Genomic DNA, 17,981 nt, shown 5'->3' on the forward strand with positions numbered 1-17,981 from the left:
GTCCATTCTACTTCATTAAATTAGACCCTACGGACGTCCTTTACAGCAGGGGTAACTAACCCGTGGCCCTCTGCACGTTATTTGACTCCAACTCCCATCAGCCCCAGCCAGCATGGCCAATGGTCAGGGACAGTGGGAGTTGCAGACCAGCAGCATCTGGAGGGCCAAAGGTTCCCCAGCCCTGCTTCAGAGGGCTAAAACTTCCTTCCATACTGCCCACAACTCTTCTGTTAGCATTGCTTCCCCTCCAGAAGTAAAAAATCTAGAGCTAGCCCTGATCATGACCTGTACATCCAACAGCGTATCAGCCTCCTTCATACCAAAACAAATATCTAGCATTTAGAAAGTAGACGAGAAGTAACAAAGATGAAGTGATATTACTACTGCATGGAGTGTTCAGGTAGATAATAAATTCCAACTTAAAAAGCCTTTTAACTTTCGAACGCCACCACAGCATAATATGTCTGTATATAAATGTATTAGGATGGAGGAATAAAACAGGACTTGCTTCAAACAAAAATCAAATGAACTGAAGAAGTCCTCAAATTTCTATGACGCATTAGACTCTTAGAGAATATTTAGTACATCAACTTTGGGGTCATATTTGAATTTCCACTATTTCTAGGCTCACACAGTCAGCACAAAAGGAAACAAGAGAGAATATTATTAAAGAGCTTAAAGAATGCTGCTAATTGCCTCCTGTTAAACTGTGGCTCTGGGCAATAAAGTGCAGCTTGAGCTAATAAAGAGCTACCTACACATTAGCCATTTCAAATGCACTTAACGGCCAGATCAGAGATCAGAAACATCCATGACCAAAAGCTTCATGTACTGCCTGTTTTTCTGATTATAATTTTAAATTGTTTAATTGCCTCAGAAAATTATCACCTGCCAAACACAGACCCAGCGGCTTGTTTACAATATGAAACCCATGAAGTTAAAGGGCAGCATTAACAGGCTTACAAAAATGTACCAGAACATGAGCTGGGATAACTGTTTCTTAGGCTAGCTGAAAAAATAAAGTTTGAGAGGAAGCGATCAAGATACTTTCCCAGGACTTGCTCTGGAGTCTGGAAGGTAATGCCTGGATATATTTCATCAGAAAGACTAAAGGAAAAAGGTATTTTGCCTGCTGACTGTTTAGCTCCAAGAATTCCATGTGCTTAATGTCAGCCAGTGATTTTCTGAAGAGACATAAAAACTGTGCAGACAATCAAGAATATCCCTTGTGTCTGTTTCAGAGCAACAAAAACACTAGAAAATTTATAACCCCCCTCTCCAAAATAGTATGTCTTACACAGCCTCCCACTTGTGACGAATGGGAATTGCAAAACAAGTAAGAATGGACAGGGTAACAGGCTGTAAAATATTTCCCAGATTTCCCAGGCGGTGGTCTGACGGCACATGAGGCCAGCACCCTGCTGAACCTAAGCAGGGTCAGGTCTGGTCAGTGCCTGGGTGGGAGACTGCCTGGGAACCATATGTAAGCGCCATGGGTTTCTATCATGAAAAGAAAGGTGGGGTATAAATGTAATAAATAAAACAAACAAACAAATAATAAAATAAACATCTTCTTGCTTGCTTTGCATATAGGATTGTGTTGATTGATTAGTACATGAGCATTATTTGAGCTTAGGTAGACATTCATCCCTTAGTCAAATGGCTAGCATCCAGGGAGAGAATGAATGTGTGCCCCCCCCTCATTATGTGGCTTGGCTATCATTTGACATGTACTTTCTTCCCATTAAAAAGAATCCCCTTACCATGTAATATGCAACCAATACTTACCCAGCACAGGAGACAAGCCAACTAACTATTAACAAGCCTGGAAGAAGATGGAGGGCAGAGAACAAATACACTGTGCCACAGAAACCAAATGAAACTAAATACATAGGTGGATTAAATACCAGAAGTTTGAAACATACATTCACAACCAAAGATTTAAAAGGTCTAAACAAGGGAAATGTTTCTCTCATATAAGTAATGGCATCGGATTGTAAAGAGAACAAGATTTAGCCTTTGTCTCAGTGCTACCGTTCCCCAAAGGATTTTTGCCTGTAGATATAATTTGCTTCCCTAGTTAGGTCTCAGATGAAATGGCTTTTTTTTTTGTTCCTTTAATTTAAATGGTTTGCCAGAATAATATTTAGGGAAGTAAAATCTTGAATGCTTCCTTTCACAACCGAAGTGTCTAATCCTGCAGTGCTTGCTGCAACATTGGTTTTTAAAGGTGAACTATAGGATGTACAGAATGCTGAGTGAACCATTAATAAGGCCAGAAAAACATTTCAAATACATATTTGCCAGCTTCAATTGTTTTCATAGCAATCATCAATTTCTTTTAAAGACTGACCTCCACAGTTTTCCAGGTACCAGAAACGAATTCTCAGGTACCTGGAATTTTTCTCCAGTGCTGGCCATGAATAAAGAAACAGAAAAGGAAATCTCATATTATTGATCACTAATCACTAGTACCAAAGTTCTTTCAGAGACGGTCCATTCATGATCTGTTACTTTTTCAATTTTCCCAGAAAAAAATAACTACATCTATTTGAAGCATGGTGTAGTGGTTAGAGTGCCTGACTAGGACCAGGGAGATGTAGGTTCAAATCTCCATTCAGCCATGAAGCTGACTGGGAGACCTTGGGCCAGATTCTGTCTCTCAGTCTAACCTACTGGGAGGATAACACGGTGGGGCGAGAACTATGTACACTGCCTTGAGCCTCAAAGGAGGATAGGAGAAGAGCAGAGTACATAAATAACAGCACTTGGCTACTATTGAGAACGTAGTATGATCGTTGTGAAGTCTACCCAACGCTACCTGCCCATGGTAGTGACTATGAAATGATTTAGAGAAGAAGGGGGAGCAACATGCAGTCTCCTGCCAGATGGAGCTTTGGTGATCGGGGACTGAAATAATACTGGGTTTGCAGTTGGCAGATTATTTTGCTTGGCAAATGTCACACCCACTCTTTCTGCTCAATTCCACTGGTGAAATGCAGTTGGTGTTATGCTAGTTAGTTTAGCAGAACTAAAAACCAGGATTTTTGTGTATTTTAGGCTGCAATCCTGTACCCACTTACCTGAGAGCAGCCTCTATTAAACTTTATGGGAATTACTTTTGAATAGACATGTGTAGGATTGTGGGAGATTGTTCTACTCTGGCTCTTTTTTTTACAGCTGCATTTGATTACTTTTATTGATGACTGTTTTTATGTACTGTAAACTGCTTTCTGAGGTTTTAACCTTAAAATCAGCATATAAATACCAAAACAAACAAACAAACAGCCACCCAACTTTAGCAGTACTGCTTGAATATACAGTCTTAACAGCCCAGCGATGAATGGGCATTTATTACAAAGTCTGTTGTCCCAGCCGTAGGAGTTTAAAACAGCAAGAAATGTTACCAGCTGTTGATACCTACAGATATAGTACACTGGGATCTTACACATACAATGCCAGAAAAACACAGAGTTGAGCTGGAAAAGTGTCATTAGGAGTCTAGAAAGGGCACACTACCTTTTGAAAAAACACTTCTTCGAAGCTAGAGGGCTACTGAATGGCTAAATGCTATTTTTCTTGGCTTTATTCAATTCTCACTTATCCACAATACCCAAGAGCTTATTCAAGAGCTTTTGAGATCCTCCTTCACTAACTTGTCACAGGGAGGTGGTGTAGTGTAGTGGCTTAGAAAAAGGGAGCATTATAAACACACAGTTTGAATCTTGTCTCTGATGCGAGGTGGCTGCAGGCAAGACACACTCACTCTCAACATCAGCACCTTTCCTCATCTGCAACATGGAGTTAATACTGACCTACCTTTTAGGCTTGTTGTAAATATGTCAAGGTAAGTTATGCGAACCACTTTGAACACTCAACATACTATGCAAATGCCAAGTATTAGCAACAAATCCTAGTTCTGTCCCAAATTACCAAGGAGCTCCCTGTCAACAGCCAGCTACCAATGAGCTTCCTATGTTTAAGATCTCCAGGAGCTACCTGGCCATATTTAGGACATATGTAGACCCTATATCAACTAAGCAGAGTCTAACAAAGGCCATGACTATTATCTTTCCTATTCTCAACTCTATTCCTTCCTACTTAGAAATCACACTTTCTTCTTTCATTGTACCTTAAAACAAATCACCTTTTCTTATCTTTAGCATCTTAAATTAAGACCCTGCTGTAATAACTTTTCTTACTTTAAGCAATCCTCATGCCTTTCAATATCCCCACCCACAAAGAGTGACATCCACTTCATTATACACCACTCTGCCCAGTCAAGAGCCCCTTCCTCAAGCCCTGGTTGAGATGCATGTTCTCACACTCTCTCTTTCATATGGAAAACAAATAAGCCCAAATCCATTCATCCAAAACTTTTGATTAGACATCCTTTGCACAATCCTCAAATCTCCATTTCAGTAACACCTCCTGCTGAGCTTCTGCTTATAACTTCAGAGCCCCTCCTATCTCCATGCTGTCCACAAACAAGTAAGCAGGTCCCTCTCTCTCTTCTGCCACTCTCCTCTTTCAGTAACCAGACCTATGTTCTTAAGCCTTCCATTAGGGGCTGAATCAACCTTCTCCATCACTCCTTACCTGACCCCTTACCACACATAGCCTAATTGTGGGATCATCCCCTTCCAAAGGGAACAGACTCCACAGCTGGCTGCTGAGGAACCCACAGTGGAAACTGCTATTGTGATTTGCTTGTCCTGCATCGGGGGCTCAGCCTGTCCCATATACCCTTCAATTCAGGAGTGACCATCAACCTTCTGCTACACACTACTCAACTTATACCCCACCAATGCCAGATGGTGCAAACAGGCCACAGCTCAGTGCAGAATACTGGATGTGCAGAAGGTCCTATACCCAGTCCCTACCCTCTCCTGTCAAAAGGCTCGCAAACAGCAGGGCTCTGAGAATTTCTCTCAGACAACACTGGGCTTGATGAAGCAGTAGTTCAATGCAGCATAAGGCAGTTTCTTATAGGGCAGGGGCAGCCAACATGGTGCACTCCAAGATGCTGGTGAATTACAGTCCCATCATCCTTACTCATTAGCCATGCTGGCTGTGGCTAATGGGTGCTGGAATCCAAAAATATCTGGAAGGCACCACATTGACTACCCATGTTTTAGGGGTTGGCCATCACTCTGTGGTAAAAGCACATGCTGAAGCTCCCAGATTCATTTCCAGTTAGACAAGACAGCAGATAGCAGGGCATTAACTGCTGCCAGTTAGAGAAAACCATACTGAACTAGACAGATCCACAACCTGACTCAGTATAAAGCAGCTTCATGGATTCATCAGCAGCTTTCACAGCTCAGTGGCAGAGTACCTGTTTTGCTTGCAGAAGGATCCATGTTCAGTTGCTGGCATCTCCACTGAAAGCATCACTGGTAGCCAGCTGGGAAGGCCCTCCCTTTACCTGAGCACATGGAGAGCCACTGAAATGACAACAGCAGACTGGGTGGGCTAATGATCCAACTCACCAGAAGGCAGGCTGACAAAAGGCAGGGGTAGCCAAGGTGATGCTCTCCTCAGCTTCCATCAGGCCCAGCCACCATGGCCAATGGCCAGGAATGATGGGAGTTGGGAGCCCCAACAAAATTGAGGGGGGCATCCCTGGGTGTGGCGATCTCTCACTGGCAGATCATATGCAAAAGGACCTATCTTTGATGGACAGAACAAAGCACCTCAAGTTCTACTGGGCCTGCCTAAAACTTCGGAGAGATGTTTTCAGCCAGAACAGGAGCTCTTGGGCTAAGCAGAGCGATGCTCTGCTTCAGGCAGCTTAATTTGTTCACAGGGGATGGGCCTTCCCCCACTCAAAGCCGCCTTCATCATCACCACCACCGAGCAACACCAACCCTGTACAGAGGGCCGACCTCCCCTTCCCCACCTCCTTGTGGGATCCCCTGGAGATCATCCCTTCGATGCCCCCCTCCTGTGAACCAGCATTGGTCCCTGTCGCGGGGAGTGGGCACAGCCTCCCCCTCCCCAATGACGTCATCCATCCCCTTTCACGGCTGAGGGAGAGGCCTGCCTCCTGAGGACGCGGAGCGCGAGCACAGGAGGCGACACCCCCTCCCATTCCAGGGGGCCTCAGCCCAGCCCACCTATCGCCCTCAGCCCACCTTCAGGCCCGTGAGCCGCGCCCGTTTGTCCTCACCTGGCCGGACGAGAAGGGGCCGAGGGGGGGGAGGGAAAGCGACTCCGGGAAGCGGCGGGGCGCGAGACAGGGCCTCTACTGGCGGCGGCGGAGCAAGGCGGCCATGGCGTGACGTCATCCAGGCGCGCCGGCGGCGGCGGCGACGGGACGGCTACAGAGAGAAGGGCTTGGAGAGGCGCATGCGCGAAGGAGGAGGAAGAGGGGGCGGGGCAACGTATCGCTAAGCTTTGGAGAAATGATAGGCAGGCGGGAACCACCCCTCGAAGACTTTTGCAGCCAATCAGAGGGCCCAGCGGTAGACGGCCGCGCGCTTCGCCAAGAGACGAGGGGGGGGGGAAAGAAAGATGCCTGGCGCGCCTGCGCATTGAGTGCTTGAGGGCCTTTGCGGGCAGAAGCCTCTTCCCAGACCTTGCTTCAGCCCTGCGCCTGGAGTTATAAATATATAAATATAAAGCACGAGTGATTCTGAGCATGTGCAGAGTGCCTATCCCGCCAAGGTTGTCACCTCGTGTCCTCCACTCCCGCCTCACATTCTGCCAGGGCACATTCTACACAATCTGTCTCTAAGAATCACACTACAGCCAGAAGTTCAAGAGGTGGAGCTCTTCCTTCCAAGGACAAGGAGATGAGGGAAGTAGATAGTGAGGGTTGCTGATTTCCCGCAACAGTCGCAATGGTTGCTTCTAAGAGCCACACTTAAGGCAAAAATTCAAGAGGTTGAAACTTTCTCCCAATGCTGCATGTGCATGTACATTCTGGAGAAAACGATACCAGCTGATTTTACAGCAACAACATGGAAGCAGGTAATTAGTGTGCTGATTCTCCCTCTCCACCTTCAGGCCAATAGTTGCCTCTGGGAGCCTCACAAGTCACAACAGGCAGAAATTCAAGAGGTGAAACTTCTTCCATCACTTCCTGAGAAAAACTACACCAGGAGAAAGAGGGTGGCAGAGTTGCCTGCTGTTTCCTACTGACCCTGTTCTTGTTCTTTTAAAGGCTGCATGCCAGGCAGAAAATCAACAGGTGGCACCATACTCCTCCCACTCCCTGCTCTTGAGGCTAGATAAGGATTAATTGGAACAGTTGCTGCCATTCCCTGTGTGTTTTGAGAGAAATGCTCTTCTTCGAGGTAAATAATAGCTCACGGAGGTGATTACAGAGAATCAAGTTGCCCAGCGACACTCTGTGGCACAGGTGGGGAATATCTGTGGCCCTCCAGGTGTTGTGGGACTCCAGCTCCCATCAGCCCCAACTGGCATGACCAGTAGTCAGGGATGATAGTAGATGTAGTCCGGTAACACCTGGAGCTGCAGACTCTGCATCCCTGCTCTAAGTCCATTTATTCATTCCTTCTTATGTTTATATCCTGACTTTCTTCTGTCATGGAATCCAAGGTGGCATACCTGTGGCTCTCATGGGTTCCCTCATCCAGGCAGTGGCCAGATCCAGATCTGCTTAGCTTCAGCAAGGTGGGGTGGCCCAGAATGTCTTTAGCTCCTCATCCAAATGTCATCCAGAGAGGTGACTTTTTCCTCAAATGCTGCATCCCATAACTATCAGGTGTTCCCAAAAATGCTTGCCTGATGCTAGTGCTGCCGCACTTAGATGCCAGGCAAAACCCATTAAATTCTCCCAAGCATGATTAACAGTGCAATCCAATTCATGTCTACTCAGAAGTAAGCTCCATTGGGTTCAATGGGACTTACTTCCAGGTAAGTGTGCACTGGATTGCAGCCTAAGTAATGCTGTTTTTATTGCCTGGTTGTTACGTTTTAGGCTTGTGCTTGCTTTTTAAAAAAATGATTATTATTGTAAACTGCCTGGAATGAATTTTGAGGGGCATATAAATATTTTTAAAATGTAGATAAATAAATGTTTTGGAGTTTGTTTATTTATTGAAATAATTTTTATCCTGCTCCTCGGCCAAAAAGGTTCCCAGACTAGCTCTGGGATCAATACAGACATGACAGTTCTGCCCTCAGGCATACGATCGAAAAAGATGCGACACAAAAGGAAAATGGAGTGGAACGGAGGGATGAGGAAATAAGCAAGCCCAGATACAAGTTTTTGGTTACAAGTTCCACTCATGACCAGCTGGAATTGGAAAAGTTCAATGAACTGCATTTGGAATACTGTGTACAGTTCTGGTAGCCTCACCTTGAAAAGGATATTGTAGAGCAGGAAAAGATTTGGAAAAGGACAATCAGAATGATCAAGGGGATGCAGCCACTTCCCTATGAGGAAAGGTTGCAATGTTTGGGGCTTTTTAGTGTAGAGAGGCGACATGATAGAAGTGTATAAAATTATGCATGGCATGGAGAAAGTGGATAGGGAAAAGCATTTCTCTCTCATAACACCAGAACTTGTGGACATCCAATGAAGGTGAATGTTGGAGGATTCAGGGCAGACAAAAGAAAGTCCTTCACCTAGAGCATAGTTAAACTGTGGAATTGGCTCCCACAAGAAACAGTGATGGCCACCTATTCGGATGAATTTAAAAGAGGATTAGGCAAATCCATGGAGAATAAGGCTATCAATGGCTATGCTCTGCCTCCATAGTCAGAGAAGGTTTGCTTCTGAATACCAGTTGCTGGAAACCCCAAGAGGGGAGAGTGCTCATGTGCTCAGGTCCTGCTTGCAGGCTTCCCTTTGGCATCTGGTTGGCCACTGTGAGAATAGGATGCTGAATAGATGGGCCACTGGCCTGATCCAGCAGGCTCTTCTTATGCCCTTGTGAGAGGCGAAGCCAAAAGTTGCTAGTCTCTGGGGTGCACCAATGGAGTGGTCTTCCATTCCTTTTCTTCTGCAGCCAGATAGTCATGACTGCTGCCAGGTGCCTGGACAGATTCAGCTAGGAAAGTATTGTGTGCCTGAACTGTTCCGGGACCATGGGAGTGTCTCAGTCAATCTTTGCAGACTTGTATTAACAGTGCCTTGTAAAAGTACTCAGACCCCTGACCAATGCTGTCACATTACTGAATTACAAATGGTACATTGTAATTTCGTTCTGTATTATATTTTATTTTTAAACACTGAAACTCAAAATCAATTACTGTAAGGTGACATTGGTTTTATGTTGGGAAATATCTGTAAGAAACAAAAAGCTGAAACATGTTGCTTGCATGAGCATTCAACTCCCACACATTGATATTTGGTAGAGCCACCTATCGCTACAATAACAACCTTAGTAGAATATATATGTATATATAATATTAATGACAGACTTGGAAGGACTTGGAAGACCCAGGTACAGATTCCCACTCAGCCATGAAACTCATTGGGTGACTCTTTCAACCCAACCTACTTCACAGGGTTGTTGTGAGAATAAAATAGAGAGGGGAAGAACCGTGTATGCCACCTTGAGCTCCTTGGAGGAAAGATGGGATAGAGATATAAAAAATAAGTGAATAAAGATCTATGCAGCATTGTAAGAAAATAGAAATGGACTGCCTTCACGTCAATTCCGACTTATGATGACCCTATGAATAGGGTTTTCATGGTAAGCAGTATTCAGAGTTGGTTTACCATTGCCTTCCTCTGAGACTGAGAGGCAGTGCTGGCCCAAGGTCACCCAGTGAGCTTCATGGCTATGGGGGGATTCGAACCCTGGTCTCCCAGGTTGTAGTCCAACTGATGTTTTATTGACGTTAATTATGTTTTTATGGATGCTGTTGTTGTGTACTGCCTTGATACACTTTTATGAAAGTAGAGATTTTAGATACTTCAATAAATAAATAAATGTGTGTAAACTGATGCAAAAGTTACTTTTTTGAACTACAACTCCCATCAGCCCAATCCAGTAGCCATGCTGGCTGGGGCTGATGAGAGTTGTAGTTCAAAAAAGTAACTTTTCCAAGCTCTGGCTAAGATGGGACTGAAAAACAGTTTGGAAATAAGGAAGTAAATGTGTAACCAGGGAATTTCTTTACATGAGCTATTGTCAAATGCGACAGAAGAGGGCGCTCCCACCCAACAACTATGCAAAGTTGAAGAGTTAGGACAAGCAGAGCCTTTTCTCTCTAGGCTAAAAGCCCACAAATGGATACAGATCAGAAATGGCAGTATTCAAAGGCCAGCTGAGGAACATTTCAAACTCCCAGGATGTTCTGTGATGGCCTTAAGCTATTCTGGAACAAAGGGACTTCAAAGGGAGACTACAACTTGAAACAGCTGAAGGTTCAATTCACTTGTGGGTTGAATTGGCATAATAGATTTCTCCCCCTTTCCTGGCAATACATATGTTAATTGGTTTATTAATGCCAGTATGACTTTGTTATCAGCACAACTGTGTTTTTTGTTTTTCCAAATGCCCACTGTTAATAATAACAACATTAACAAGGTGACCAGTTCCAAACTTGTGTGTGTGTGAATCTGTTTTTGGAAACTGCCTAATAAGAGTGGATTGAGATGCCTCCTGAATGGCATACAAAACAAACAGATGATGATAATCATGATACCTAGTCATTCTCTCAAAAACAACTGAGATCACAAAACCAGGAGGTAACATTTACTCCTGATTTACTAACCCAGAACAATTAATTCTGGATTACTGAGGCCTCCCTTGAATGCAGGCTTTTCCTGTATGAGAAGAATTTACCATGATATAACATGAGGGAGGCAGAATCTTCAAACTGAATGACCCCACCACAAATCAAAGGCAGCCTGCTGAGAATGATCTATAGGCCCCTCTTCCTGGCTCCTCAAGAGAAGCTGAAATGAATTTTAAAAAAAAAAACACCTCTATAATACATGAGAAGTCAAACCCAAATGTATCTGGGATAAGGCTGGCATTCCCATGTTGGTGGCTTGATCAGAATGAAATGAGTTACAAGAGCTGAGAGTCAAGATTATGAATTTGTTAGTGAAATATATAGAAAAACAGAGCCAAATCCACCACTGAAGTAAATTGAGTCATTTTTTTAAAAAGACCATGATATGATTGCTGATTTTACATCAGCTTTGAATGACTGGCTACTACAAAGTCTTGAGTATTGCCCTGAGATTTAACAACGGACACTTGAAATATACCCTCATCCTTCAGCACCTGAGTCTTTTAATTGATTTTAATGTCATATTTTTATATTGCTGTAATGTGCCTTGGGACCTTGTAGTAGAGGGTTACTACGACTACTACGACTACTATTTCCTTCAGCAAGAGTTCTCAGGGCAGTGAACACTTGACAATAAAGTGCAAAATAAAACATCAGGAATAAAACCGTAAAAACCACAGTATCATAAGAATAATCAGCTGCAGCATAATACATATTTTAAGAAATAATGACAATCATTCAGTCTGTGCACCAGCTGTGGCTGAATCTAGGATCCTCAGCCAAATCAGGCTGATTCGAGTCGACCCAGGATTTGGCCAGAGCGGATTGAGGCAGCTCCACATTGCCCTGAGTTAGAGTGGAGCTGCCCCAAAGCACCGATGGGGCTTGAATCAGATAGGGGGCAGGGGGGGTGCATAAGAAGAACAAGAACATTAAATAACATTCTGGCTCCCTATTAGCTACTGGGCTAAGTTCAAGATTCTAGTTTTGGTGTACAAAGCCCTATATAGCTTGGGACCAGGATACCTGAAAGACCCCGTATATACCCAGTCGATCACTGCGCTCTGCAGGTGAGGGCCTGCTGCAGATACCATCTTATCAGGAGGTCCATCCTGCACAACACAGGAAGCAGACCTTTAGCATAGTGGCACCAACACTGGAATTTCCTCCCCTTAAATCTGAGACAGGTGCTATCTCTATTATCTTTCCAGTGCCTACTGAAGACCTTCCTCTTTCAACAAGCCATTTAAGTAGAGACCTTATCCCAGTCTGCGTCTGTGTTGGAATTGCTTTTTAATATGTTTTTAAGCCTTCTTTTAAAAAAAGAAATGTTTTTAAAGCTTTTAAAATGTTTTTGAAGATGTTTTAATATGTTTCTAATGGTGGTTTTAATATATTTTAGCGTCTGTTTTTATGAAGTGATAAAGTGTTCTTAGTGCTTTTGTTTGCTGCCCTGGTCTCCTACTGGGAGAAAGGGCAGGATATAAATCTAATTAACAACAACAGTAATAAACATCAGATGGAGGAATCAAATATGCTGTCTTGTTTGCTTATGCACCCATTTGTAGACATAGAGTGGCAAGCTTTCATCGGATCCATTCCTTCTGAGTTTAGTAGGGGAAAACAGCCATTTGGAGGAGACGGCATAGAAGTTCATAAAGTTATGCATGGTGTGGACAAAGTGGATGGAGAAAAGGTTTTCCTTCTCTCTGATACTGCTAGAACTCAAGTTCGACCCATGAAAGTGTTCAGCAGGATAGATTCAGGATGAAGAAAAAAACAGGGCTTCTTTACAGAACACAGTGGTCATTTATGGAGTTTGCAGGAGCAAGATGTGGTAACGGCCACTAAGATGGCTTCAACAGGGAACAGGACAAATTAATGCCATATAGATAATCTATGGTAGCCTTCTCCAACACAGCACCCTCCAGATGTTTTGGACACCAAATGTAAGAGGACACCAGGGTGGGGAAGGTTGGTCTAGAGACACTACCTTGCAGGGTTGTTGTACAGTAATATAGCTCGCCCCTCCTCTCAGCAAAATGGACACAACAGTCACTTTCTTTGTAGGGCTGATCTCTCAGTTTTGTTTAATGTTTAGAAATTCAAGGAAAACCCCAAACACATTTATTTTATATAAAATAAGACCTGAGTTAGAAAAATCACAAACTTCTCTCTTTGCTGTTAGCTTTTGACACACAACTGTCCCTTCACAGCAATACTAAACTCTTGAAATTCTGGTTTGTTTTCAGTGAGGTTGCAGTCACATCTCCACCAAGACCAAAATAAAAAAAAATGAACAGAGAAGTTCCTTCCCCAAACAATGGATGTGCCACTCTAGCCTTATCTTTTCCTAGTAGCATAGATCCACTTTTGTAATCATTGGTTTCATTCATTAGCAGCAGCATAGTGGCAAATTCAGAAGTACAGTGTCCCTGCATGTTAGTCACAGCCAGACCTCCCCCCTTTTTCTGCTGCTGGGTTGAGAATGAGAGACCCTTGCTAATGTTTTCTCCCACAACAACAGATATCCCTAGGAGCCAATAAGCATGAAAGGGGAGAGTGTTTGCTGCTGAGAAGAGTCTTCTCAGTGGATGACTCAGCTCCTTTCACTCTGATTGGCTCTAATCAGCAGGAAAAGACAAAGAAGCATGTTAGAAGACTCTTCTTAGTAGCTAACACACTCCTCTTTCATGCTGATTGTCTCCTAGGATGCTGGAGACACAGGACAACTCCCCCCCTCCCGGAACATCTGTGGTATAACAAGTTACAGGATTTCAGCAGGAAGCTGTGGGACAATTGGAAATGAAGCAGTGCTTCCAGCCAAAAAGATTTCCAGGCACAAACAGCATAAAAAGTGTACAAGGATAAAAACAGTATTAAAAGGTGTGCCTTGGACATCTCCTTGAAAGTTTGGACTAAATCCTGGAGCATATTCCACTGTCCCACTGCTGAAAGTTTTGAGTAAATAGATGGGATGGCTGTCGCTTAAATACAAGCATGCTGGATTAATGAGCTGAGGAGTGGGCTGCTTGCCAGGAAACCTTTGAATGTGAACAGAGGCAACGTGGGGGATGCACAGACGAGTGATCCTCAATGGAAGCAGTCAATCGCTCTCCCCCCCCCCTCCTGGTAACAGGCCTGCAGGTGAGTCACCCTCATTGCTATCTCAGCTTTGCACAAATTTCATGTTAATCCACAGAAACCTTCATTGCCAATCTCCAACAGTGGAATTGCCTCAGTACCTCTCAGCTCAAACTACTATCCAGAACAACAGCTGAGGCTTTCCTGCTCCTTTGGCTGCTGCACAAATACAAAATAAACCTGTTGCCTTTGCCTTGTGTCAGGGCGAGCCTCCCTCCTTTTGTGGGCCCTAGCAAGAAAAAAGCATCTCTCCCTAGTTCCATAGCACCAGAGCCGCCGGCTGAAACCTCTTCCTGAAGGGCTCTGCCCTACCAGGCTGTCTGTTGGATCTCCTCAACAGAAAGGGCCAGACAGGCTTCGTGTCTGGGCAGGGAGTTTGCCTAGCCAAGGCTCATCTCTCCGGCTGTAACTCTTGGGTAGATTTCCTGGGCTTTTGCTTCAAAGGCTTAACTCTGACTAACGGGGTGCCTGTTTTAAGGCCTAAGAGAAATGTGCATTGCACATGTGACCTGCATAAACCCAGAAACATGACTTCCTGCTTCCTGTTTTTTCCAAAGCTGCTTTGGCAAATGGGCCATCCATTGACTCAAGAACAAGCCTGACAATGTTAAAGGACAGGACTGATGAATGCTAGCAATTTCAGCACTACAACTGCGGACAGCAGCCCAGCAACCTTTCCATGACATTACATAAGAATGCAAGAAACTCCCTTATTGCTCAGACCTTTGGTCCAGCTAGTTCAGTGTTGTCTACACTGAGTGACAGCAGCTCTCATTGCCAGCCTTACCTGGAGATGCTGCTGGGGATTGAACTTGGGACCTTCTGCATGCAAAGCAGCTGATCTGCCGCTGACCTATAGCTCTTCCCTGAAGTACTAGAGACACGCAGAATGTGAATCCCACTGCTCTGCCAGAGCACCTAATCAAGTGAAGGTGAGCGTAAGATAGCAGATGTGCCAAGGCTGTTGAGTCAGGAACATTTGCAGAAAGCAATAACTCTGAAAACCCCACAATTCCTTGCTCACTTTTCATGTACAAAAACTCAGCATCTCACTTATATATTTGCATTTATGCAATTTAAATGTTTGCTCCTGTAAAAAAGAAAATGTACATCTTGTGTTATCAGTTGAACCACGACGACTGAATTAATGCTCCGCTCTGGTTGTGATAATGTGAGCAGTTGGTTTACAAGGTTATATATACAGTTCCTTGGCAGGGAGTGTAACTCAGGCCTGCAGCAGGGCTTCTCCTAGTCTAAGGCAAGGCAAGAAAAGGGGTCTGGAGGCCACATGCTCCTTAAAGGGACACTGCATAGTTCACTCAATATGTATGAACGCAACACTGACTGAGCATGCTGATAGACTATTTAGAGGGGAGAAATTGGAAGGCCAGAGGGGACTGAATGAAGTCTCTTGAAACAGAGGAATGACTGGCTAGCTGGAAGCCTGCAACATTTTGTTGCTGCTCCCACTTGTTTGGGATATTGTTCAATGAAAACTCAGTTTTCCCTCCCAGAGCTTCCAGCTGGGCTATTGTTTGCAGAAGCCTTTGTCCTGGAATGAAAGAGAAATGTCTCAAGAGACCTTGTTTTCACTAGGGTCATTTTCCTTTCTTTTCACCAGATTTGGTCCTGAAACCCATGAATAAACCAAGAGCTGGTAGTAAGAATGGAAGGGGTGTGTGTGTGTGCTTGTGTGTAACTGAATTGTTATCAGAGACGTGGCAACTTGCCCAAGGTTGCTGAGAGAGTCTGTGGCAGGGCAAGGAATGAATTCAGGCCTCTTGGGTGGCACGTGCATTCCCAAATTACTCCACAGCCATTGCCTGACAGTACAGAGAGGTCAAAACACTGCATCCCCATATCGCCCATCCAAAAGTAACAGGCGCCTCTTTGTGCCTTAGAGAAGGTCACAAACCAGGACTCAGCAAACAACACAACATTCTGCACTTTGGGGTGGATCAAAAGTGGCCTCCCCCAACCTGGTGCCCTCCAAATGTTTTGGACTACCAACTCCCATCTGCCCTAGCTGGGGCCAATAAGAATTGTAGCCCAGAACATTTGGAGGGCACCAGCTTGTGGCAAATGGAGAATGGACTGCCTTCAAGTCGATTCCGACTTATGGCGACCCTATGAACAGAGCTTTCATGGTAAGTGGTGTTCAGAGGGGGTATGGCTGTGTGGGGATTTGAACCCAGGTCTTGGGGAAGGCTGATCTAAAGTCGTGAAAGTTGCAAGCATTGGCAGCAGGAAGGCATGAAGGTCCACCTGGTGACAGTTGTCAAAATATCCCCCATTTGACCAACACCACATGCATTTTTTTAAAAACCCACTACACAGCCCTGGCATTTCTTTTCATCTGCCCCCCCCCCCCCATCCGCACTTATGTTGCCCTACTCAATAAGCAACCCTGGTTATCATTTCTTCCAGGGCGGCTGTGAAGATGGGTCTCTCCTCTCTTAGGTTAGGCGACCAGACTGGAGTTACATCAGCCGATGAGGAGTCTCCCCCCCTCCAACCCGCTTGCATCTGCGAGCAAAAAACCGGCACCAGCCAAACGAACAACAAAAGGCGAGGTACTGTGGAGGAGCGAGGCGTCCTCGCCGCGCTGGCAAAGCCGGACCGCGCAGAGCGGGAAGGAGAGGGAAGATATGCGCCTGCATTCCTGGAGCTCTCTCTGCTTCGGAGCCGTTGCTCTGGTCTGCAGGATCTGAGCGCGATGCAGAAAACAGGAAGAAGGTAAGTCACGCAGGAAAAGTTAGTTGGCGGCTTTAAAAATAAATAAATAAGGCGATGAGTTTTGGGAAGAGGAAGGGAGGGAAGAACTATCCGATCCCCTTCGTGGTGGTTACGCGCCTGCTTAGGAGAAAGTCTGTTGCAGACCAGCTGAAGAAGACAGGAACTGTCTTAACCAGAGTTGCGCCGTCCAGCTCAGTGTTGTCTGCACCGACTGGCAGCAGCTCACCAGGGCTTCAGTATTTCCCAGCCCTAAGCCAGAGATGCCGTCGAGGACTGAAGCTGGGGCCGTCTGCACGCAGAGCAGGTGCTCTGCCTCTGAGCTATTACCCATCCCCTAAAATACTTCTGTAAAAAATATAATAAATACATATGACAGGCCTTTGCAGCTGTTTGATTTTGATTTTGATTAGCCAGTCGCCTAAATGATAATCTGTATTTTTTATTTTATTTTAGTTAGGCTTTAACGTTGTCAGCTGCCCTGCTATTTTACAACATGGCCGTATAGAAATACTTTTATAAATAAAACAGGAGGCTGGCTGATACTGAACCAGATCACTGGTTCATGTAGCGCTGTATTGTCTACACTGACTGGCAGTGGCTCATCAGGATGTCAAGCAGGGAACACTCCCAGCCTTACCCGGAGATGCCGGTGGGGACTGAACCTGAGACCTTCTGCATGCAAAGCAGGGGCTCTGAGCTGCAGTCCATCTCCCTCAATGAGATGATCCAATAAATTTCAAGGTGTAAAAGCTTCAGGAGACCCAGTGTGGTGTAGTGGTTAAGGTGTTGGACAAGGACCTGGGAGACCAGGGTTTGAATCCCCACATAGTTGTGAAGCTCACTGGGTGACCTTGGGCCAGTCACTGCCTCTCAGCCTCATGAAAACCCTATTCATGGGGTCGCCATAAGTCGGAATCGACTTGAAGGCAGTACATTTACATTTTTTTAAAAGGCTTCAGAGGGGACAGGCTCAGTCATGGGTGTAGTAGTATACCCATCCCAAAGCAAAAAAGAGAGGCGTTCTGGGGATTTTTGATGGATATGGAGGAGGAGGACCAAACAGTTTTCAGGGGACACGGCGAAGAGCCCACAAATTCACCCGCAGTCCTTTTGCAGCGGGACTTTAGGTAAAGCACAGCTGGCAAGGTGACCGCTAATGCTTTGCACCTAAGTTGCTGTGGATATCCATGGGATTAAGCTCCTGTCAGAATTCTCCTCTTTGACACTTTGCCTGTGAGGGGTATGTTGAATGCATCCTTCTAACACAGACCTCTGTCACATACTGCAGCCTCATCCAGGCTCTGGGCTTAACGTTCCTCCATTCCTGTTTTAGGTTTTAGTCTGAACTTCCAAGGAGCTGTCCAAGGTGCTGGAAGGAG

General features: G+C 45.0%; 1 protein-coding gene across 4 annotated transcripts in view; it reads right to left on the bottom strand.

Annotated features, from left to right (window-relative positions):
* ZC3H18 (zinc finger CCCH-type containing 18) overlaps positions 1-6,407 on the bottom strand; it is a 62,090-nt gene extending 55,683 nt beyond the window's left edge. For 2 of the 4 annotated variants that reach the window (XM_061594131.1, XM_061594129.1), the window contains exon 1: positions 6,173-6,407. The gene's annotated coding sequence lies outside the window, so the exon portion shown is untranslated. Of the gene's footprint in view, positions 1-5,338; positions 5,448-6,172 lie in introns of all 4 variants that reach the window. The other 2 variants (XM_061594130.1, XM_061594133.1) reach the window with 2 other exon arrangements.
* Positions 6,408-17,981: the final 11,574 nt, after the last annotated feature.

Source organism: Rhineura floridana, chromosome 13 (genome assembly GCF_030035675.1).
Source record: "Rhineura floridana isolate rRhiFlo1 chromosome 13, rRhiFlo1.hap2, whole genome shotgun sequence".
Classification (NCBI taxonomy): domain Eukaryota; kingdom Metazoa; phylum Chordata; class Lepidosauria; order Squamata; family Rhineuridae; genus Rhineura; species Rhineura floridana.